At 42.4% G+C, this 25,774-nt stretch overlaps 1 long non-coding RNA gene across 1 annotated transcript; it reads right to left on the bottom strand.

Moving 5' to 3' along the window:
* Positions 1-1,565: 1,565 nt before the first annotated feature.
* LOC131496608 (uncharacterized) lies at positions 1,566-25,381 on the bottom strand. Its single transcript, XR_009254568.1, has 4 exons — positions 24,734-25,381; positions 6,010-6,203; positions 4,615-5,407; positions 1,566-4,391 (listed from the first exon to the last, which is right to left on the bottom strand). It is a non-coding gene; the product is annotated as an uncharacterized LOC131496608 (long non-coding RNA).
* Positions 25,382-25,774: the final 393 nt, after the last annotated feature.

Raw genomic sequence — 25,774 nt, 5'->3', positions numbered from 1 at the left:
CAATGGCTGTGGTAGATTGTGTTGTCCGAAAATTCTCACCAAAATTTTTCCAGTCCCATATGCTCTTCTGGAACCTTGTCACTTCCCCATCAAGAGACAGTCTGTCTCTCCTCCCCTTGAAACTAGAGGAGGGGCAGCATGGGCTTTGTGACTCCTTTGACAAATAGAATGTGTTGAAAGGCTGTGTGATTTCCAAAGCTCAGTCATAAAAGATCATAAAAGGAGATATGGCTCTGCCTGGATATGTCTCTTTCTTGGACACTCACCCTTCAAAAATGGCCTCCATGTTATAAGTGAGCCCAGGTGATATGGAAAGGGCGCATGTACATATTCTGACTGACAGCCTCAGTTTCTGTTCCAGTCAACAGCCATCATCTCCTGCCAGAGGTGAGGGAATGAGCCTTCAGATAATTCTGGCCTCCAGCTGTCAAGTTACCCCAAACCTTTTAATCTTCCAGCTGAGGGCTCAGACATTATGGAGCAAAGACAAACCATCCCCCTGTGCCCTCTGTACACCTGATCCACAAAACCCTTAAGCATAATTGTTTTACACAACAAAGTTTTGGGATAATTTTATCATATAGAAGGTAATGGGAACAGTGGCTAATTTGATAAAAGGAACAGAATACAAAGGTTACCTAACCTTTGCCGAACAAAGTATTAATCATGGAAATATGCACCCACATTTCTGTGAGAAAAACAAAAATAATAATCCAGTGCTGTGTTGTAAGCATAAGCTAGGAGAGATAATCCTGTCTTCCCGTCAGAAGGTTTATGAGCCAAATGCTGATAGGAAATTGATACATTATTTTAAGTTTTATTAAACACTATTTTTTAAAATTAGCGATACTTAATTTGGAAAATACAAACACCAAGAAAACAATAATTCCACTGCTCAAAACCATCCACAGCGAATTTTTTTCTGTATTTCTTTTCTTTCTCTAAGCATCTGGTTTTAAACATGATCAAGATTCCATTACTGATGCAAAATTTTAATAACATATACAGTCTTTTCATCCTCTTCTTAGCTTAGTTCCTTCCTTCAGAAGGGCCCTGTGCTTCTCTTTCCTGCACAGCTGGAGATCCTCCTCCCCTGGGAAGCCTTCCAGGACCACCCAACCCACAGAGATGTCTACCTCAAAATTGTAGCACTAATTGCCAGCACTTATTGCTGTATAATCACATATTGCCTCATTAAATTGTATGTATGTATCTTTAGATGTCTGTTATCATTCGTATAATCTTTTCCATTATACCTTATCTCCCTAATTAAATTGAAAGTGACTTCAGGGCAGAGGCCCCTTTTTTAATCTTTCTAGTCCCTACACCATTAAATATATACTTAGCAGACACTAAATATTTATTGAGAGAAAAGAGGAGGAAGGTTTTATTTCTAATACTTTCAATTTATTTCAAAATTCTTTCATCTCAAAATAACACTAGTTATTATCATATATTTGACATGTGTATGCCTATGTGTGTATATATATATATATATATATATATATATTCATATCTCTCAGATTTTATCTGGAAAAGGTATTACAAGGTCCACAATTTTTCCATTATCTTTCACAAATATGCCTTTATTATAGTTGCCAACTCAGGTATTCACAATTGCTTTTTTAATGCCCACATTTTATTTACAGAGTATTTTATTACAACATTCTAAGAGTATGCACATACATGATTAGAAAGTGAAGGTTCTTGGAGGCTTTGTTTGCTGTGTCAAAGGTTTTGGTGTACATGCAAACTGCAGGATGAGATGGAGACTGTCTGAAATTGTTTTCATACCAAGTTAGAACTTTCAGGAAAGGGCTGGAGAAGGGAAGGGAGATTATAAACTATTCAGTTTTTTGTTTTGGTCAAGAGCATACAGGAGGAGCCCAAAGCAACACTTAGGAGGTTAAATGCAATTTAGGGGACATTTTGTCATTTTGGGGAGAAAGAGAGAGAGAGAGAGAGAGAGAGGTGGTGATCTCTCCAAATTGAAGAGATGTTTTTTAAATATTGAACTGGAGTTTGGGAAGTCTTGGTGTGTATCTAGCCTTTATAAGACTGACAGTTACAGGATGAAGGCCAAAGTGGAGAGAGTGGAAAATTAACACAGCTGTGTGAGAAAGCTCGTGGAAATGGGTTCTGTAGGATATGTGATTAGGACCAGAAGGTGATATTTTATGTTCATCACCTCACTTAATTATTCTCTCTGTGGTTTTTAAAAAAAATTTTTTAATGTTTATTTATGGGGAGTGAAAGCAGGGGAGGGGCTCGAACCCACGAACCGTGGGACCATGACCTGAACCGAAGTCAGACACTTAACTGACTGAGCCACCCAGGCGCCCCTCTCTGTGTTTATCACCTCTGTTCACCACCCTCTCAGCCATGTTATCTGCCTTTAGCTCTCTAAGACACAAACACATACACACATACACACACATACACACGCTTTTTCAAAGCCTGGTAAATTTTATCAAAAGCATCATATCCAGTTTCAGCTCCAGTGTGTTTTCTCTTTTTTGTTTTCTTTTTTTTAAGTTTATTTATTTTGAGAGAGAGAGAAAGAGTGTGCACACATGCACACGAGGGGGCAGAGAGAGAGAGAGAGAGGAGGGATGAGGGGATGAGAGAAAGAATCCCAAGCAGGCTCTGTGCTGCCAGCATGGAGCTGGGCACAGGGCTCAAACCCACCACCCACGAGATCAGGACCTGAGCCCAAACCAAGAGTCTGATGCTCCACCAACTGTGCCACCCAGACGCCCTTCCAGTGTGTTTTTGTGATGGAGATTAATTCTCGCCTGACTCCTATAGGTGTCGGGAGGAGAAAGGGAGGGATGGAACAACCCGAACTCCTCAAGGGAAGCAGAGGAAGGATGGGCCTGGGCCTGGACCACTAAAGGACAGATGCATTTTTTTCACACAGGAGGTGGCAGCAGGGGGCAGCTGACCCTCCCTTGTGTGCCAATCGTGGTTCAGGTGTGGGATGGTGCTGTAGGCCATGGGAAGGGCAAACAAGCTAAGGTCTGAGGCATGCCCTTTTACGAACAGAGAAGAAAGATCAATTTATCTTGAGAGAAGGCTACATACAGGTCAGGGAGTTTTAGAAGACAAGGCTGAAAAGGCAATTTGGGGCAGCGTAAAGAAGGCCTTGACTGCCCTGTCAGCTCCTCACACTCATCCCGCTCTCTCCTTGTCCAGGAGCAGCGGCCTGGGCAGAGATGCTTCTATTTCCTTCCAGAGAGGAGCCGACACAGATTCTCAGCCTTCATCTTGAAAAAAGCACCTCATGAGTCTCTTACATCTCGAAGACCAGCAGATGGTCACTGCACTGGAGGAGAGCTAATTTGCCTGACTGACGAATGGTTTCCTCCCAGAGAAGAAATTAGTCATCAGAGAACTAGGAAAGCCAACGAACCTTCCTCTGAGGTCATCAGAACACTCAGAATGATTTCCTTAAACATAATATTCTCACCACCTTAAAAACCTGTCCAGATAAAAGGGGTGGAGGGAGAGTAAGAGCAAGGGGCAAGGAGAGAGAAAGAGGAGAGAAGGAATTGCTGGAGAAGAGGAGGGAGTGATAGAGGAACGTGACAAGTCCTGCTGCTTTACGGTCATTGTGCTGACCCCTTGAAGCCACGTCTCTGTCCTCCCTCATGGGCCAAGAAAAGCCATATTTGAAGGGTTGACCTATAGTAAAGGAAGCCCCAAGAATGGTGGAAGAGATCCTCTATCTTTCTCCTTTCTCACTGATTTTACTGGCAGCATTGAATGTGCAGTTTTTGGTGTGACTTTTTTTTTTTTTTAAGAAAAGAGGAATTTATTAAAAATGGAAAAACTAGAAGCTGAATTGTGATAGGGGCAGTGGGCTGATAAACACACTGCATCAGAGGAAATAAGGCCTAGTCCCAGCCTTCCTCTTGCAGTTGCTTAAGAAACTGAAAATGTATAATCAGGAAGCATTCCCTGGGTTCTTCCTTTTGTACCAGAAATGACTGGGGTGAGCCAGGTGGCGGAGAGATGGTCTTCCTTAGCACACTTACTTTGTTCTTAGTATGTTTGTTTGAACACCCAAACACCATCAGGGAGTACATAAAAGGACAGACAAACACCATGCAATCATGCTCCTGAGGGCCATAGTCTTGCAAAATAAAATGCAAAACTAGGTTATTCCAACTCTTGCAAATTGTCACTTGCCAAGAGACCACAGGAGCCAAAATGATGCATTCTAAAGACAGTGATGTCCTCAGGAAGGTCTACACAAAAGTGAAATTAGCCTTATTAGTAGGGTGATGTATTAGGGATAATTGATTTTTGTTCTTTAATAATGCACTTGACTATTTTAATGTTAGATAAAAATAACAGCATGGGTCTATCCTATGTTTCCCTAAGAGAACCTTTGTGGGGCGCCTGGGTGATGCAGTCGGTTAAGCGTCCGACTTCAGCCAGGTCACGATCTCGCGGTCCATGAGTTCGAGCCCCACATCAGGCTCTGGGCTGATGGCTCGGAGCCTGGAGCCTGTTTCTGATTCTGTGTCTCCCTCTCTCTCTGCCCCTCCCCCGTTCATGCTCTGTCTCTCTCTGTCCCCCCAAAAAAAAAAAAAAAAAAAAAAAGAGAACCTTTGTATTTGCCAAAAGGACATTTCATGTGAAGCTGGCACATATTGTATTGACTGGAACAGACTATGTGGGAATATTTCTTATCTTTAGGTCCCACATGGGTGCGTGACTCCCTGATATCACCAATGTGACATGGCTTCTGCCGAGACACTGTTGTCTTTGGACACATGCTACATAGGACTTTCGATGAAATCCCATGAGCTGGGGGACAGCCCACACCTATATACTCTGTAATTCAAATCTGCTGTGTTCACCTTTCACACCTTTCTATAACATGGAGATCTTGTTTACACTGTAAAAAATTGAACACACACACATACACACACACACACACACACACACACACACACACATAAAGACATGGGTTTAAACAAGATCATGATTCATGACTACTCAAATTATGGGTTGCTCTGTTCTCTATTATCAACTGCCTGCTTTTTGTTTATAAAATTGAAGTTAGCAAAGAAGAGTATTTTTTTTCTTACCCTCATTGCTACTTAACATCTAAGTGTTGGTGGGTTTCACTGACTCTGATAACATGGAGACAAGGGTCGGTAGAAGCAACACAGGCCGTGATATCAGAAAAGAAACCCAGACAACCACGCCAGAAACCCAGCTCCTCACTCAACACTTAGGAGGTCGTAGGTAAGGCTCTTCGTTTCTCCAGGTGTCTGTAAAATGAGACCAGTTAGACTCTTCTGAAGGAGAAGCAGGAATCAAATGAAGTAATAGGAACAGTCAGCAAAGTGTCCAGCACAGGGCAGGCACTCGTGAACATTAGTTGAATCTGATTCTGAACCAGTGAGTGGGAAAGAACACAAAACACCCATCAGGACTATTTTTAATCCTAAAAGCATTTCTGTTAGCTGAGGAACATGTTTTGTGTGTTGTACTTACTAATCTGGAGGTGACTAGTAAAGTCCCTTCATTTTCTCAACAATAAAACAATGAATTGCTGAGCTTTTTCCATTGAATCTTTTTGGCATTCCAGCTAAGATTTGCACACAATAAATCAGACATAAGCATTATTCTTTAAGTTCATGTTGCCTTCCTTCCATGTACATGTACTTCCAAGAACACTGCCTGTGTGATCATCCTTATGTTCTGCTTTACTTCTAAACATTCAACAACTACTTTTGCAAATTCCTTTCATTAATGAGAAAAATATCCTTAACCTGGGGGAAATGTGCTAATTCCTTTAAAATATTTAAAGTTGAGACATACCAGTTAGACATATGATGTCTATGTTTTAGGATGTCTAGATGTCCACATTCTCAGGGCTGGGGAGGAAGCAGGTCCTCACTTTCAATGAGCCGTGGAAGATGAAATGATAGCTCAAAGGCTGTGTCAGCCAACCAGTTGGAGCTCAAGCTTCCCGTTCCTCAGCTCACTCACCATGGCTCTGCAGGCAGGGCCTCCCGCGATCACCATGAGTAATCCAGGTGAAGACAGGGCTGAAGCAAGCACAGTCTTGCTGCTCCAAGGTAAATTTGTTCTGAGTATTTCCCTACCACTTCGTGTGGGGAGGAGAAGCTGCGTCTTGCGCGTGTACCTGGAACACCCCTCGTCTCAAACTGCTATTGGTTTGTCTACAAAGAATAAAATTGAAGAACAGCAATAATTACACCAGAAACCAAATCCAATTCTTAACACGGTAACTAGAATAATTTAGTACCAAGATTGGTAATAGAACCGACTCTATTAGTTCTGACTCACACAGACTGAGTTCATCTAATGTCTCTGTGTCTCACTTTCCCCATCTGTAAAAGAACTGACTGCACTTACGTAGATTCTTATTTGTTTCTGACCATCAGTCCCTCTTCCTCCGAAATAGCATTCCCTTGTCAGGAAACTGAAACCCCCCACCTTGCCCCAAGTGCAAGCTGACCACATCCTCCTTGGGAGTGATTGAGCCGATGTGTGGGCACAGGACCCAGTTGGTGCTTTCTGAGTCTTTCCCTGGGATTTTCAAACTGGAGTTTGGGAGAAGTTCTGTGTGTGTGTGTGCGTGTGTGTGTGTGTGTGTGGTAAAAAAGGGATGGAGACTGACATAGGGCTGCTTGTAGCCTGGAGTAGGAGCAAATGAAGTCAGCAGCAGACAGAAGAAGAGGTAAGAGAAAATCCTATCAAGTCAAGACTGGGGGTTCCAGTTTTCCCAAGGTGGTTACATCTCTCTCCTTCCTGAGGTCTGTGTGTGTGAGACAAGGCAATCTTCTCTTACCTAAGTAGTTCAAGTTGGGTTTCTGACTCTTGAAATCAAAAGAATTCCAATTTACCTGCTTTATGTATCCAGAGACAACCTGAAGAATTCCTCAGGCGAAAGGAGCAGTGTATATATTTTACATGATGGAGCACTGATAGATAATTTTTTTCAGCATTATAATCCATTTCTTGAAAGTAATTAGAAATGACAAGCAATGCTGTTGCTGACTCTATTTGACAGGGTGCACAACTCATAAGAGAAAGAACCGAATATTTGTTAACGACCGACTTCCTCTGCAAAATCCAAAAATTTTAAATTACTTCAAACAAAATTATTTCCCAACCATTGAACCCAGTGACTGTTTTCTTCCTTCTCTTATGTCTCAAGTTAACTTGTCCAGCTGTGTCTATAGAGCCCTTTCTGTTCCTTGGGAAATTTTACCCCATTACTTGCAAGTTTCCATCCGTTAGATTCATTGTTTCTATCTTCTGCCTCCATTTCCACTGCTCCCTTGCCCTCTGCTCCCGGTGTCCTTATGCCTTCCCTGCCTTAATAAAAGCTCCCCCTACCCACATTCTCTTCCTGAGATACAGATAAAAACTATTTCTTTCCGCTGAATCAAACAAACCTAGAGTAAGAGGCACAATAACCTGAACAGATCTAAGTTTGATCGGAGTTTTATCAGTTTCAGATTATCAGTAATGTGATATAGCAAATTAATGTGTACAAATTACAACTGTCCAGTCTCTGTTGCAATTTGCTCATCTGTAAAATGGGGATAATAATACTACCTACTTAATAGGGTCTGTGCAAGGAGGTAAGACAGGCCAAGTGTTTCACAGAATTCTAAATGCACAGCTACACTCCCCAATAAACATTGGTTGTCATCAGTATTATCATAACCTGGTCTCCATTTCTGCCCAGGCTTCTTTTTCCCCTTAACATGCTGCCCTGTGTCTTTTCTCCTCCCAGTCTGCTCTGCCCACCGGTTCTAATCCCTGAACCCAGTTCTTCTCAGCTGTCACAGACCTCTCTTCAGCATTTGGCCTCCTGGTTCACCATCTCCTGTTGGCATCTCACTCCTCCTTTAGCCTCTCTGGCTCTCTTCTTAGCTCTTAAATTCTTCTCTGTTTCTTGACAAGCTTCATTTTCTTCTCTAATGGAGGCTTTACTGCTGTTGATTCATTGGTCCTCTTCATCAGTGGAAAGCAGGGCCATGTTGAAACTGGAGCCAGAACCCAAGTGCTAAAGGCATGTGTTGGGCAGGTTTTCAGACCACAGATTTCTCACCAAGATAGGCAGATTTTGTTTGGTGCTCAAAGATACAGTGGAGCAAAGGGCTAAAAGGGGTTATAGAAGAATGTAACAGACAAGGCTTCATCCATTCAATGTTTAATATCACCAGACTTAATCTTGGCCAAATTATAACTAGATATTATAAAAGAAGATTTAAATAAACTTAATAACACAATGGTCAAAAACTTGAGATCCATCTAGATGTTAGCTTTTTAGATTTTTTTGTTTAGATTACCTTTACCCTGATTAGTAACATAATTGCTGTAGAATGAATACCTAGGTTATTTATTTAGTCGAGTCCTCATTTGTTGATCTGCCATATGTCTTCCATTACAAATCCTCCTGAAGTTGTACATCCATTTCTGTTATTTTCCAGTGTCTCTCTAAAATTTTCTATTTTCTTTTTTCTTTTTTTTAAATATTTGTTAATTTTTGAGAGAGAGAGACAGAGTCTGAGCAGGGTAGGGGGAGAGAAAGAGGGAGACACAGAATCGAAAGCAGGTTCCAGGCTGTCTGAGCTGTCAGCATAGAGCCTGACATGGGGCTCAAACTCATGAACCATGAGATCATGACCTGAGCTGAAGTTGGACGCTTAACCAACTGAGCCACCCAGGCACCCCTAAAATTTTCTTTTTTTTTTTTCTATGTCTTACTGCAAACTCAATTATTCTTGGAACTTCACATCTAAGAAAGTTTGGGAATGAAATTCAAGACATCTCCAACGTGAGCAAGGAGCTCCTTTATTCTGGGCGATCTATTGTTTCACTCTACAAGAAATGAGGCCTCACACATGTCGTTAAGTGATAGGAATAATTATTCAGCCTTTGTTTAAACATGTCATCTAAAGTTTCTTCATCCTGATACAATTAACTAATAAAGATCTCTCTTCCTTCATTGTCCGTCTTGTGAACTGTTTTCTCCTTGAAACCTCTGAAAGGGGTCACTTCTCCTCTGCAGTTTTCCTTGAGAGTAGGGACTGTACTTTTTTAATAAATATTTATTTATTTATTTATTTATTTATTTATTTATTTATTTATTTAAATAATCTCTACACCCAACCTGGGGTTCAAACTCACAACCCCGAGATCGAGAGCTACATGCTCAACCGACTGAGCCAACAAGGCGCCCCAGGACTATGCTTTTTGCATCTTAAAAAAAATTTTTTTTAATGTTTATTCATTTTTGAGAGAGAAAGAGAGTGAGCAGGGGAGGAGCAGAGAGAGAGGAAGACAGAGGATCTGAAGTGGATTCCATGCTCAGAGCAGAGATCCCAATGGGGACCTCAAATCCACAAACCATGAGGTCATGACCTGAGCTGAAGTCAGACGCTTAACCAACTGAGCCACCCAGGCTGAAGCCCAATGTCTTTCATGAGATAATTACCTAATACATGTCTGATGTTCTGGACAGAGGCAGGGAAATACACTATGGGGCTTCTTTAAAAACCCGCCTTTGTAACCACCGAGCTCGTATTTAGTGGGATGCTGAGCCAGTGACACCACATTACCTACCACTTCTTCCTCTTCACAGGACTCACCAGAGGAAAGCAGTCTCCCTCACCTCGCTTCCCTCCCTCTAAACATACTTTCTGTGAACTGGGAGATGGGGACACTGATTATGGGGTAAGGGGGGAAAGATAGCGTCTACATTGTCAATTCTCATTATCTCATTTGGTCCTCTCTACCACTCAGTGAGGTAGAGAGATTAGATCTAACCCCATTTCACAAGCAAAAGTCTAAAGCTTAAGACAGTCAAGAAAATTCCACAAGATTATTTCTAGTGGCTGTATAGTCGGCCTCCAGACTCCTATCCAATCACATGAAATTCTCACGGCCATAGATCTTTAGAGGTCAGTGTGTAACAACAGCTATGCTTTCCCTTTACAAATGTAAAGGCCCTTTCGTAAATATTATCTGCTGTCAATACAGAAATGAACCACCAAGATTCCATGCACCAACTCCACCAGTTCTTTCTAGTAAGTAGAAAGATGTAACTAATGCTTACCTGATGTATTCATTCTGTATCTCAGTAATTGCTTTATACTTTCCCTAAGATTTTAGGGGAACTTCTTTTATGAAAATAAATGTATTTGTATCCAAACCTGACAGCAGGAATTTGATCTTCCAAGTAGGCAACCTCAGTCGTTGGATGTATTTTGATTTAAAACGAAATCAGATTACTTTTTTTTTTTAATTTTAAATGTTTATTTTTGAGAGAGAGCGCGCGCACACACACACACACACACACACACACACACACACACACACGCATGAGTGGGGGAGGGGCAGAGAGCAAGAGGGAGACACAGAACCCAAAGAATCCAAAGCAGGCTCCAGGCTCTGAGCTGTCAGCAGAACTCAAACTCACAAACCATGGGATCATTACCTGAGCCAAAGTTGGAGCTTAACTGACTGAGCCACTCAGATGCCCCTCAAGTGACTTATTAAATTGAAATATGATTGATATTACACTGTGTAAGTTTAAAATATACAATGTCTTGATCTGATGCATTTATATATTGCAATATGATTACCATCTTAGGTTACCTAACACCTCTATTATGTCACATAATTATTTCTTTTCTTTTTTGTGGTGGGAAAAATTAAGATACAGATTTTTAGCAACTTTGAAGTTTAAAAAATTGCACTGTAGGGGCTCCTGGGTGGCTCAGTCAGTTAAGCGTCTGACTTTGGCTCAGGTCATGATCTTGCAGTCTGTGAGTTCAAGGCTGGCGTCGGACTCTGTGCTGACAGCTCAGGGTCTGGAGCCTGCTTCAAATTCTGTATTTCCCTCTCTTTCTGCCCCTCTCCCGGCTCATGCACGCGTGTGCTCTCTCTCTTTCAAAAATAGATAAACATTAAAAAAAATTGCACTGCAGTCTACAATCTCTATGCTGTGCAATAGATCTCCAAGACTCATCTGTTGGTTGTAGGTTTGTACCCTTAAACAACATCTCCCCAATTTCCCCACTCCCCAGCCCCTGGTAAGCACCAAATGACATTTGAAGAAACTCCACTAAAGTTTCCAGTAGGCTACTGATGAGGTTTCTGGGGTGACAGTGGGGTTTGTGGGGTCCAGAGCTGACGACCAAGAAAGAATTCTTAAGACGTCTTTGGTGCAAAAGGTGATTTTATTAAAGCATGGGGACAGGAACCGTGGGCAGAAAGAGCTGCCTCGGGATCATGAGGAGAGACTGGTTATGTACTATGCAGTTGAGGCAGGTAAGGTCCAGGGGAAGTTTCCAGTGAGATTTTCATATGCTAAAAGGGACTCCCAGGATAGTGGAGGCCTAGCTATTGTCAAGCTAAGGTTGTTTTTCCCTCTAGCAAAGCATTAACATTAAGACAGTAGGGAGTTCCCGGAGAAACGTTTTACTCTGCTAGCCTCAAGTATTTGTCACTGGGCTGCAGGTTTATAAAGAAACTTAGTTCTTTTTGCCATTTCTTTCTGCCTTTGTTTCCCACATTACTGTGGATGGGGGGATGTCGCAGCTCCAGGATTGCCTTTTTCTTGTGATTTACTATGATATTTTCAAATAGATGGAGACTCAGGTCCTGCAGGACTATGATCAGTTAACCCTTTGTTTTCCCCCTTTCTTTTGTTCTTGGGAGTGCCCTAGGAATATCACACATATCCCACCTGGGAGTGGGAGCAGGGATGTTTGTGGCCTATCAGCTTGCCTTATGTTTCCTCATCAGCTACAACCCCTTAAGGGCAGAGAAATGTTTTATTTACCTATATACTCAGCCCTGTAGCACTCTGCCTGGCATATACTATATACTCAATAAATATTGAAATGAATGAATGAATTCATAATTTTAGTTATCATCTATAGAAGTTCACTTCCAGATCCACCAGTTAACTACCTCCTAACTTCCAAGCTTGGGGTTTTATAATTGCCTGTCATTTTGGAACCCCTATGTAAATAATTATAATTCAGTAAGGAAAATCTAAGAGCAATACAATGGCAAACTTAGGGGGGTAATAGATTAGAACATCAAGATAGATTTAATCTCTAACAAAGACCATAGTCGCAAATACACGTAGGCTCAGCTATGACTAGAAAACATGTAATGTATCTAAAACCAAAGAGCACCAAGGGAAGAATTCTGCCTATAGAGAAAATTGGAAAGAGAAGACAAGCACCATAGCAATTGGTATGCTCTGAGATTGGTGTGTATTTTCTGCTCGAGAAGAATTAGGTAGTTTTAGTACATCACCTCTTATTTTGCCCAAGTGGGGAAGATTGCACTTTTGCGAGTTTTGTAAAGACCTACTTGTGCTTAGGGGTGCCTGGGTGGCTCAGTCGGTCAAGCGTCCGACTTTGGCTCAGGTCATGATTTCGCGGTTTGTGAGTTCAAGCCCCGCATCAGGCTCTGTGCTGACAGCTCAGAGCCTGGAGGCTGCTTCGGATTCTGTGTCTCCCTCTCTCTCTGCCCCTCCCCTGCTCATGCTCTGTCTCTCTCTGTCTCAAAACTAAATAAAACATTAAAAAAAATTTTTTTAAAGACCTACTTGTGCTTAATTTTGATGGAAGTCAGTGGTAAAAGGAGGCTCAGGACCCAGCCAGGATGGAAATTCAAATTCAGTGAAGAGTCAATAATGGTATATTTCTCTTGTATAGGGAGAATTTCCCCAAGGAACAAGAAGAAACAATCTCTTATTTGCTCAACAAGGAAGTTCAAAGATCTTGTTCCTTGAGGTCTGCTCTCTACAGAGGAGAACCATTGTGTGAAGCAAGGAGAATGTGGAAGGTTCTAGTACAGACTCTGCCATTAATCTTTTGGTGGCCAGGGATGGTTTAACCTGGGACGGCTGCATGATGTAGTGGAGAAAATCAGACCTGTGTTCTAATCCTGACCCTGAGTCCTAATAACTATATAAATGTGGACAAAGCCTTTCTAGGCCTGTTTGCAGGTTTTTTGAAGAAAGTGACCTATTCTTTCTTCCTACTCCAACAGAGAAACTGCTTCAAACTTGTTCTGAGCCCCAAACTGCTTTCCAAGCAGCCTGCCTGGCTGAGGTTACCTTGTACTGGGGACCACTTGTTTATTGTGCAAATAAGGCCAAGGTATTTGCCCAAGGCCTTGCCTCAGCAGAACGCTAAACTCTGTTAAGCCCTTTGTGGGAGTTTGGGGATAAATACAATTTATTTGTAGCCATTTCATCACTGCATGCTTGACCTGCTTTATATAACTATCTATCCCAGTAACTCATGCAGTCCAATCATGTCTAATATATTCATAGCCAAGTTACAAAATATTCTCTTGCTGCTGTCCTTGAAATATCTTTTTACTTCAAACTTAACTGACTCTCTCAAATGAATATCCAGGGCCAGGAAGTAAATATTGAGATTATCAGGACCAAGTTAAGGCTGACTGCCTCCATTCATTGATTTAGCAAACATGTTATTGAGCACTGTTACAAAGGACACAATAGGCCTGTAATGGAGTCACTTGTGCTAAATCGCATGTTTGCAAATCAAGACTCAGTACCTAACCTAAGTGCAGTTTCAATCCCCATGCCCAAATGTAACCTATAATCAGTCCACATGGAAAGACTTGGTCAACCCTAGTGATATAATCCACCCGATAGACCCCTTCTGTTCCTGTAGGAAGGCAACTTTACCTGAAACAATGAACTGTGTGCTAATAATTTCCTTTTCCCACCTCCTTTCTGCCTTTAAAAACCTTTCCTTCTCTACAGCTTTGTAAAACTTCTTCCTTTTGCTAGGGAGGCTTCCTGATTCATGAAGTGTTGGAAAAAAGCCAACTTGATCTTTAAAATTACTCAGTTGAATTTTTGTTATTTAACGGCAACTACACAGAACTACATCATTCCAGGGGCGCCTGGGTGGCGCAGTCGGTTAAGCGTCCGACTTCAGCCAGGTCACGATCTCGCGGTCCGTGAGTTCGAGCCCCGCGTCAGGCTCTGGGCTGATGGCTCGGAGCCTGGAGCCTGTTTCCGATTCTGTGTCTCCCTCTTTCTCTGCCCCTCCCCCGTTCATGCTCTGTCTCTCTCTGTCCCAAAAATAAATAAAAAATGTTGAAAAAAAATTAAAAAAAAAAAAGAACTACATCATTCCAGGCATTGTGCTAGACACAGGATACAGAGATGGAAAGTGTGACCCGTGCCTTCACACTGGGTCATGGTGAAAATTTTGGTGTAGGGGTGAAAAATCAGATTTCGAGTAAATAGACCTGTGTTCTGATCCTGACTCTGTCTCTTATTAATTGCATAAATGTGGATAAAGTCTTTCTGAGCTTCATTTTTCACATCTATAAAATGGGAATCATACTACTTCACATGGTTGGTGTAATAATTAATGACATAAAGCTGGAACATAGGAAGCATTCAATAGATGGCATCTGTATTGTCATTGTCATCACCATCCTGGGGACTGTCAAGTAAATTAGCAATTACAGTATCACATGTGACATATGAGGATAGGGAGAAGGTACTATAAAGCAATATCTGGGCCAGTGATGAGGAAGAAGACTCATGAAAAGAGAGGAACTGATACCAAGCTGAGCCCCCAGGATAAGTAGCAGGAGATCAGGCAGGGGAAGACATTCTAGGAAGACAGAGTATTAGCATCTATACAAGCCTAGAGGCGGAAAAAAAAAAAAAAAAGAAAAAAGGCAGGCACTTCAGGAAACTGCAAACAGTTCTGTATGTGTGGACTTTGGAATATATGTAGGGAAGTGGTGGGAGAGTGGTGAGAAGAGAGGGACCTTGCTGTCACCCTTGCAGTTGCCACAGGCCCTTGCTCCCCACCTACATACCAGGTGGTCCCAAAAGACCATTTCATTTGGCTTTAGGCTTTAGAGTATGGGTGTTTTGTTGTTGTTGTTGTTGTTGTTTTGGTTTGGTTTGTTTTTTTGTTTGTTTGTTTTTTCAGCTTTCCATTTCTTCCTATGCTTCCTAGGTCAATGTAGGTGTCATAAGGGAGGATCAGAGCTCTGATATAATCTTCAGGGGTTTCCCTAAGAGGTGTGACCCACCTTCCAATACCAGAGCAGCCTATAAGTTCATTCAACTCCAGATTTAGGAGGAAGTCTTTACGTCTGGGAGAACAGTAAGAAGAAAGAAGTATCAACAGTATTCGGCTACTGCAGAAGCCATTCCTATGGTCAGTATCTTTCCATCAGTGATGGCTTTGACCTAGATATAGCTTAGAGGGATGGGTTTTAATCTTAATAAAATGTCCTATGGGCAAGTTCAGTCAAATCAAGTCAACGGGCACTAACTTAGCATTTACTTTTTGTCTAGGACTCTACTAGGCACTGGAGAGAAAGACTAAAGCAGTGTACTGAGACTCAAAAGGATTACCTAAAGGCCAAGTCCATGGTTATAAGCAAGCAGGCACAGCAGAACTGGAAACCCAGGTCTGTAGAACTCCAGAGTCTATGCTGTTTCTTATACATTATGCTGCCCTTTTGGCACTAAACACAGCCAATTTAGCTCAGAGAGAGCTAGGAAGTAAAGTACAAGCCATGGACAATCATGATTTTGCAGATCTGAACCTGAATGAGCCTGACACAATAGACGTCTACATCCAATCACTGGAAGAAATATTGATTGGCCTTGGAAAGGAGGAAGAAGTACAATGTGACCTGGAAACGCTTAACAAGCTCAGGCGACCTTGAAGAAGTCAAAGCATAAGCTGCTAGTCAACTGAGCTCTGGGAAAATCAGTTGAAACCATAACTGACCCTTGCATCTGCCTTCAGGGTAAGTAAAATGGTCCCTAAGGAGCTCTGGGGCAGGAGATCAGTCTGTTACAGTGGGCCATGAAGAACAAAAGGAAATAGTAGTAGTTGAGGAGGTTTGTGAACTATTCAGTTGCCTTCAGTAATCATTATCTGGGACTATACATCGTGTCTTATTGGTGCATGTGGTGGGGAGAGGAACAGAATAAAGAGAGAAATTGATGGAATCTGAAGGCAGAAGAATCCAATAGACAAATGGAATGAACTTATATTAGACTAGAAATTCACTTTAAGACCCACTTGTCATTTGGCTCTGCTACCTTTAGACACAAAGATTTCATTTTAGGCATCAGTGAGAAATATTTGTGTAACACTAAAAGGGCAGATATAACTGGTCCATCTTACCAAGGAAAAAGGTGAAGTAGTTTGAAATCCAGTTAGTTCCCTGAAAGTGATAAACATGTACAGACTTACACAGAATGGGAATTGGGGCAGATGTTAACAACAAGGATTGGCTCTAGAAGAGATAGCTGAGGTAGAGAATTCCAGCTAGTTCACTAGTGGGATGTGGAATTAAGACACTCTCACTCCCTCTATTTTGGTTTTCCTACCTATATAATGGAGATGATGATAGCTTCCCTGAAGCTGCCTCATAGAATTATCAAAAATATGAACAATGCAGCATATTAACGTACTTTGAGGTCTTTGAAAGATGCCTTTTGTACGTATTGGACATGATTTTGTCATTATCATTATTACCTTATCACTGCAGAAAGTCATGCTTAGAGAAGTGTGTTGGCCATTTGACGTCAATTTATGGCCGAGTTCATCTTCCTCCCTGATTTCTTTCCATGCTGATGGACATTAAGCCAATCTAACTGGTCTACTCAACCTCTCTAATATATCATGAGGATCCTAACCTTTGATTCTCTGCTCACGTTGTGCCTTCTGAATTTTCTTTCTGTTCCTCTCCATTTTTCTGAAACACTTCTTTCAAAGTCTAACTCAGGTTTCCTCTCTTCTGTTTCATGACTGTCTCTTTTTCTTATTCAGCACCATGTTAGTTAGGCTTCTCTAGAGAAGAGCACCAATAGGATATACAAAGTATATAGAAAGAGATCTATTACAAGGGACTCGCTCATGTGATTACAGAGACTGAGAAAGCCCACAGCCTACTGTCACAAAGCTGGAAATCCAGTGGTGGAGTTCTAGTCCAAACCCAAAGGCCTGCAAACTGTGGGGAAATAGGTTCTAGTTACATAAATGGGTTTGAAAAAAGCTTAGGGCAGAAAGCTGCCACCACAAGGTGAAAGCGTCTGAGGTTAGCTAGTGAGATATTGTAATGGGATCATGAGTTACTTGTTATATCACCTGCAGGAAATTACTTTCCATCTTGTGCCAATGTACCTTGATCACAAACTCCACTTGCCCCCCAGACCTTTGCTTCTTATACACACAAGTTAATGATTACTGTCTGATTGTTTTCGCCATGTTCACATGTGTAAGATCTTGTTTTCTTTACATTCACCATGTGGGTAATATCTTGAGAGCTCAATAAATATGGAGAAGAAACCCCTGTTCAGGGATTTTGTCTCCTCCCAGACATTAGCCTCTCTCGTATTCAATTCTGTGTCCACTCTCTTGCTGGACAAGAGAGAACTCCAGACTCATAGTCTGTGACAGTAAACCAAGGGAGCCAATGGTGTAGGTCCAGGTCTGAGTATGAAGGCCCGAGAACCAGAGATGCCAGTGTCTGAGGACAGGAGAAAATGGATATCCCAGTTCAAGCAGAGACCAAATTTATAACTCTTCCACTCCTTTAGTTCTATTAAGGCTCTCAATGGATTGGATGATGCTCATCCACACTAGTGATGGAGATCTTTACTTAGTCAACCGATTCAAATGCTAATGACTTTTGGAAACACCCTCACAGAAATACCCAGAAATATTTTACGAACCATCTAGCATTCTTAGTCCAGTCAAGCTGACATGTAATAATAACCGTCTAAAGCACACATCGTCAATAAACACTTATTGAGTCCCTACATATAAGTAGGTAACGCTCTAGGCACTGAGGACGTAGCCCTAAGAAAGGACACTGCCACTGTCCTCAGGAAGCTCCTGGTCTCCCTCAGTTTCTTTCAAAATTTCTTGAGGTAAGAAATATATTTTACAACATAATCCATCACACAATCGTATATTTGTGTCTTTATACACACACACGCACACACACACACACACACACACACGTTTCACAATACAATGTCTATGTATGCTGCCTTCTAATATCTTCTATTTTGTCTTAAATGATGCTGGTTGTGACCCACTGCTATGATTTTAACATTCCTAATGAGTCTTGACTCACAGTTTAAGTAACACTAGTCCCACTGAGATATAGAAGAGGAAATAGTCATATAAATAAATAATTACAGTATTGTGTTAGAAGCATATACTTTTTATTGTTTGCCATTGTATCTATGAGACTCACATTACCTATTCCAGTAGGGACTGTGGCCTATATCTCTTTGTATGCTTCCTCTGTCCCTCAACCTTTGTATAGTACCCTCCACAGAGAATGCAATAGATCTATTCTTGTTACTGAGAAGAACGTATTGCTTTTGCTAATGATTGTGCTAGTGCAGGTCCTCTTAGAAGCAGATCCAAGGATGAATTATATGTGCAAGAATTGTGTTGGGGTCAATGCCTATGAAGGATAAAGGGGGAGGTGCAGAAGAAGGTGGGGAGAGCTTTCAGGCCATGATGCAGATCTGACTGCAACACAATGCCAGGGAAGTTTGGCCAAGCTGATAGGGTGTCCTTGAGCCAGAGCCACCTATTGGGCGAGTCCCAAATCTTGCAGGAATAGCTCTGTGCTTCCTCAGTGGCTAGCAACAGTCTGTAGGGAGTGCAGCCTCAGTATGAACATGATGGGGGATCCAGATGGGCAGCAGCTGGGGTTGTCAGTCAATGATGCTCCCTACACAGTTATGAGTGATGTTAGTTTTGATATCATAGGCTAGGTTTCCCTTTTCAACTGGAAGCAAGTGGTAAACAAATTTAAGGCAAGTGTCTGTCATTTTCCAGCTGTACTTTGTTGCAGATTCCTCCCTCATACCCCACTTTGGCTGTAGAGATGAGGCCCTCTCCAGCTGGCCCTTCACTCTCTAGCCACCCCACCCTGGGAGAAGCATTAGGGGTTTCTTCTGACCCTGTTGTTCCAGGTTAGTGTTCCTTAGATGTGAGGTGGGGAAAGGGAGTTAGTGCTCAAAGAAGCATGGAACAGAAGACACCTGAGAAAAACTGCTGACACCAGCAGGTCCTACACAAAGATGCTGGATCTTTATAGCCTCAAACCCAGAGACTCAAATGAATTATTCCCTATTAGTGACTCAGTTTCCTCCCTCCATCCCCCGTCCCTTATTTCCACGGCAGCCTACATGGCCAATTTAGGGACCTTGAAGAGGCCTCTCATCACATTTTAATTGAAACACTGCACTTTGTGCAATAAAGCTTTCTTACATCTTCAACAGGTTGTGAAGTTCCTGGGAGCTGGGATCAGTTCTATTGCTTCTAGTCTTTTCCATCATCTTGGGACAGAACTTCCCAGGCTGGGTCACTGCCTGGACACCCTCTGATGGCCTCTCCCTATCCACTGGAAACAGGACCTCTTAGTGATCTGAACTTAGACGTGACATAGCTTATTCATAACTGTCAGAGCAGATTGGCAAGATCTACGTCTGTGATCGCATTTTTAGGTAAAGGAGCACCCGCTGACTTTCATGGCTCGATAGCTCATAGCAGTTCCAGTTTCGGGACTGGTTCTCATGATATCACTGCTCATGAGTAACAGTGAAAAGAAATTTCAGTTGAGTTAAATAATTACTATACTCTGTTTGTCCAGTGTTCCACTTAGCAGAAACTCAAGCCCTGTACAAGCGAAATCTCATTAATCCTCACAACAGTTCTGGGAAAGAATTGGCGATATGCCCATTTTGCCAGTCTGGGAATAGGAGACTTGTAAATTAAGACTGACTCAATCAGTCAAATAATAGTAAGGCACCATTAGTGACAGTGTGGCACTTGGGAAACCAAGGAGACAGAGACCGAGTCTGTGAGTACATCCTCTCTAGGCCCAATCAAGTTGGCAACCTCTAGACATGGCCTCTGGTCATTTAGAAGACCATCCAACTGAAATCTAACTTATACATTATTCACTTAATTTTGATGGAGAATTACAACCTCTGTCTTTCTATCTCCATGGAAGGGTCAGAATAGAAACTACATATACTGTGTGTACCATTGTGATAGTAGTGGGGTGGCTTTGGGGAAGCCAAGCTTCAGAAGAATGGCTGATCTTTTAGGTACAGGTAATGGCTGCTACAGAGTAGAGAAACCATCTGAGCTACCTTCTTCCTGACGTTGGACAATACCCTGATTTATTGTACCCAAGAAGTCTGCAAGGACCTGATTTAGCCCAATCCAACTAAATCTCAACTTAGACTTATGGGAAATAGAGTGATTTGACATCAGTGGGCTAAAAGCCTCTATTCTATTCCTTCTTTTCTCAAAGATGGCTTTCCAGTTTAATAGCCATGGGCTTCCTAAAAAAAAGAAAACATCCTCATATTTCCTTAAGACCCATTCAACACCACATCGACTGCAGCATGCAAGGTGATTCCCAAACAGCATGCTCCAGAAACATGAGCCTGAGCTAACTGTCATCATACCACCCATTGAGGAATTTATTGTTGGTTCTGGTTTCACAACTCAGAAACACTTGGGCTTTGCCCAAATGCCACTGAAGCTTCTACAATTCACTGTCCTATGCTCTTCCATGTTTTTTGCTGTCCACGTGGCAGGCAGTGTGGTGTGAGCTTTTGTCAGTCTTAGATGACTTTTTTATTGCCCCTGAAGAAGGTGACCTTTTGACTTTGTACCCAAATGTCATTTTGAAAGGTGCTTCCCATCTATCTGTCACTTTTGGAGGAAATCTCCAGCCATTACATGGAAGTGCTAAGAAAGGATCATTCAAGCCCACAGGACAAATGCAAAGATGGGGGACAAGAATGAGACATTGAGAGGGTGGTCCATCTTTTAAAATCCTATGCTTCTCCCAAGATCTTTATTATTCTTAACTAAACTGATTTTCCTCCCCTTTGTATTTCTATACACTTAGTACTACTCTTATGACATTTACCAAATTTGTTGTGTCACCAATAATTTCATAATTTATTAGTAAGTATGAAAACCTTGCATTTACATAATCTTTTATGGTCTCTGAAGCTCATTAACTCATTAACAATGAGTTAGCGCTGCTGTTTTGAGTCAATGCTATCTCATTTTGAGTCACATGCTATCTCACTTGACCCTTCCAACACCTTAGATAAATTACTTAATCTCCATAAGCCGCATTTTCTTCCTTTATAAAAAGAGTTGCATCACCCTTTCTTAAAAGGATTGGCATATTTTGTCAGTCTAGGAAAAGAAGACTCATCCAAATGAAGACTTATAAATCACTTAATCAAATAATGCTCTCCAGGTCATTGTGAGGAGCAGATTAAACTAAGGGATGTGACGACTGATTTGTAAAATGCAAAGACACATAGAGGTATAGAACAGCAGAGACTATAGCTTCTAGCTTTTGTGACTGAGTGCCAAAACAGAGACTTGAAACAATGCATGAGAGAGGGAAGATTTATGTGTTGTAACTGAATATTTGATAAGATAGTTGTCTGGTCAGTTGGACTTTTGGGCTGGTGCTTAGAGGAAAATGCCAGGCTTAATGAGTGTGAGAGTCAATGGCATGGAGGCAATAGTTGAAGGAAGGAGCATGGATGACACTGCCAGGGAGTGGGTATAGCATGAGAAGAGGCCAAGAAAAACCTATGGAAGGTCTTCTATGGAAGACCTTCTATGGAAGGTCTACATGAAGGTCCATGTGGAGTCCATGGAGAGAAGACAGCTGAGAAGAAGCTGGACTGGCAGGAAAGCCAAAGGGAGGAAGAAATTCCAAGGCAGATACCAGGAGCCAAATGAAATGAGAAGAAACTTTGTGTCGGCAGCTTAATAGGCCACTGAGAGCTTTGAAGGGGGTGGTTTCAGTAGCAGGTTGAAGGACGAAAGAGACATGAGGAAATAGAGGCAAGTAATGGAGAATGTGCATTGGAAACCATCCATGTGACAAGTTTGGTGACGAAGGACAACAGACAGATCAGTAGCTCTAAGAAGGAACAGGACCAAGGGAATGAAAGAAATAATAATAGATAATTCTTAACATTATTCATTTTAATTAACAAACACTTCCATAGCATTTATGTGTCAGGCACTGTCCTAAGTGGCTTACAAAAATGCACTTATTTAATTTTTCAACTCTACGTGATGAGATAGTTATTATTATTATCTCCACTTTTACACATGAGGAAACTGAGGCATAGAGTGGTTCAGTAAGTTGTCCACAGCCACTGTTAACAACAGCAGAACTGGCATTCAAACTACAGGCAATCTAGGGCACCTGGCTGGCTCAGTCAGTAGAGTATGTGACTCTTGAGTTCAAGACTCATGTTGGGTGTAGAGTTTACATAAAAATAAAAATCTTAAAAAAAATTAAAAGTAAATATGTCCTGAAGGAATCCTTGACATTAAAAACAAAACAAAACAAAACAAAAAAGCTGTAGGCAATCTGGTTCAAAAGTCCTTATTCTAACTCACTTATTTCTTTTTTGGAATGGTTTGGTAGTAGCTTGAGGAAGAAGCATCAGGACTTTTTCTTATTTTTAATGGAGAAGACTTCAACTTGATTGGGTGCTAAGAAGAGGAAGCCAAGACCTTCAGAGAATAAACAAGAATTTCTGAAAATTTCCAAAAAAAAAAAAACCAAAAAAAAAAAAAACAAAAAAAAACCACCCCAGGATCTGAGAGCCTGTGAGTGGCCATGATGAGCAAGTGTGTTTTGGACAAGAGTTAGCATGAATTCTTCTAAAGTAGGAGGGAGATGGGGAAAATATTCATTACATTTTGAAGTGATAAGAGATAAAAATGAGAAAATTCATTTCAGATGGATCCTAACAAGGTTTCTACTGAGAGAATGGGGAGGGGAGGTAGTTCATGGCTCAAGAAGAAAAAGCTGCAGCTTCCTGGAACTTCCTGGAACCAAGGAATCAGCTCTTACCAAACAGCACTGAAGGTTGCCGGTGTGATTGCCTGGTATGAATACTGGCATCCTAGATTCAGAGCCGCATGCTGAGACCTCAAGGCTCCTCTGTCGAGGTCTAGGTCTGTTCAGAATGTTACGGGAGATAAGATCAGTGAGCACTTGTATGGTCTAATGTTTCTATGGCGCTCAGAGAAGAAAGAGCTCTGTATACCTCAGAGGACCCGGGAAAAGGCTGACTTGAGCTGGACCTCAAAAATCAGGAGAATGTGAAGGATAGAGGAAGAGACACAGTTTTTGGTGTTAGAAGGAGTGAGAGGAACAGAAGGATCAAAAGAAGAGAAGTGGGCATTAGAAGGAGCTCTTGGTCAAAGTGTAGAGGCTGGGCATGAGGGGAGCAGTTGTGTTCCCATCAGAAGACAACCCTACCCAGGGCACCTGGGTGGCACAGTTGGTTAAGCATCCAACTCCTGACTTCAGCTCAGGTCAAGACCTCACGTTTAGTGGGGTCAGGCTCCGGGCTGACAGCACGGGGCCTGTTTGGGATTCTCTCTCTTGCTCTGCCCACCCCCCTCAAAATAAAGAAATAAACATTAAATTAAAAAAAGAAGGAGAAGGCAACCCTACCCAGTGACCTTCTCCTGATTTGGGTCCCTTTGGGTCCTCACATCTCTATCAGCCTTCTTGGTTGTCTCCTCCCTTTGTTTCGCTTTTTTTTTTCCCCATAGCAATTATCACTTCCCAAAATGTCATATTTAAAATTTGTATTTTATTTATTTATATGTGTTAGGATACAGGCAGGTTTCCTGAGAGCAGGGATTATTGTCTGGCTCACTAGTTTATCTCCAGGACCTAAATCAGGCCTGGTCGATAGAAGGCACTCCCTCAAGATTTGCTCAATGAATGAGTGCACCTGCAGCTTCAGGGTTAACCGAGGGTCCTTCCAGGTGTAGGCTGGGAATCAGGCCTCGAAGCCTGTGAAAAAAAGCCTGACCACCTCCTTCTCCAATGGGCAAATGGGCGTTCTTTAACACCCAGGTGAAAAGCAAGCTCACAAGAATTAAAGGCAGAGACTGAGGACTGACTGAGGAAAATATCCTCTCACAAGGAGGCAGGAGAGGGGAATTATAACAGACAGATTTTAGGCCAATTGACCCAGAATGGTTTTGGTGGGAGGACAAAGCCCCTGGTTGGACTTGACAACTTTGGAAGGCCTCACTGGTTGTGTGGAGCCCTCAGCTCCTAGTAATCTGTTCCTGAAGCTCTCAGTGGGGACCACGTCAGCCCTGGTCAAAGGGACAGTTGTATTCCAGAGTCCTCTTGTGGGTATGGAATCTTTCCTCAGATCCTGGTCTAGGGAACAAGGGTTCTTTGTATCCTTGCCAGGTTTTTTTAGATTGTCTAATAGGGAAAAACATGATCTTTTTTTTCTCCTACATACGTTTAAGTTTAAAGCTGGCCTCAAACAAGGCAACAAAACACACTCTGTTCAGAGGCCAGGAGTTACAAGCCTGGGCCCTGCCCAACTGTGGAGCTGATGCATCATAGGTATTCCCACGTGCAGAAGCATCAACAGTCACCACAGGTCCTGTGCCCACCTCAAGCTGCCAATTCCCTTGGGCATTCGCATGGGGGTAAAAGTGAGTCAGCTCCACTGTGAAGGGGTGACCCAACTCATCATATTCCTGCATCTGCAGAGGGAAGGAGATCGGATCCCACATATGAAATACCTTGTGCTTTTCAAAAAGAGGCAACTTACTTTTCGTCAGCGGCGCTGCTGTTTTGAGTCAACTGGCCACTTGTCAGGAGAGGTTATTTGTCAGGTAGGCTGAGCTGGCAGTTTCCTGGGAACCCTGGCGGGTGCCTCCACTCTCCCAGGGAGAGAGACCTGTTGGCTTCTAATTTCCTTCCCCCAGAGAAATCCAAAATGTGGTCTTCTCTCCCTCTGATTGTCTGCTAGGAAAGGGTGGGCACTGGGGGAAAACCCGGTTACACCTGTCGACCCAGCCTCCTTAGCTGAAATAGGCGTCATGGAACAACCAGCCCATCCCTCGGGCCGGGATGCCTGCTCAGAGCCCGTTGCCTACCGAGCAGAGAGGCAGGCAGGTCCTGAGCCAAACTCTCCGTGGCCAGGGAAACCCTGCTGGTGTCTTCTGGAGCTCTGGTCTCAGCTGGGTCTATGCAACACAGCGCTGGAGGGCTGGACTTTGATACCTACATCAGGATGCTGCCTGGCAAAGGCCTGGATGTGTCATGGCTGCTTGGCTCTGATAAACAGGCTGTGGGTGTCACCCTCCGGGCCAGAAGACTGATAGAGCAGAGTTGGGCTGAGAGGATCTGGCTCCAGAATGAGCCGAGAGCCTTGTGTTTCTGACAACGTCCTCCCTACTCTTCCTTTTTTCTTTCTCTTGTGCCATGGACTTAACCCCTGACAAAGAGGCAGAATGCATCACGAGACTTGCTCTGTTCCAACAAAGCCAGGGTTCTAACCCCGGGTCCACAACTGGGTAGCTCTTTGTCCCTAGGCAAATTGCTTAATTTCTTTTGCTTCAATATCCTTAAATCCATCTGTAATAGAAGGATGGCGAAACGATATGAACTCCAAAACCTATGAGAATTAAGAGTTAACACACGCAAAAGGAATAGGGTCTGGCATAGTGCTCCATAAATGACAGTACAACGGTACTTAGTGGCCACAGGAAGGTTCCTGTAAGGCCTCTGGAAAGTTGCTGCCACAGACTGAGCCAGGGAGAAGGCATTAACAAACATTAAATTGCTAAAATATGTTATTCAGCCCCGT

Source organism: Neofelis nebulosa, chromosome 15 (assembly GCF_028018385.1).
Source record: "Neofelis nebulosa isolate mNeoNeb1 chromosome 15, mNeoNeb1.pri, whole genome shotgun sequence".
NCBI classification, from domain to species: Eukaryota; Metazoa; Chordata; class Mammalia; order Carnivora; family Felidae; genus Neofelis; species Neofelis nebulosa.
Note: the sequence above shows the minus strand (reverse complement) of the source record. Positions and strands in the feature narration are given on the sequence as shown.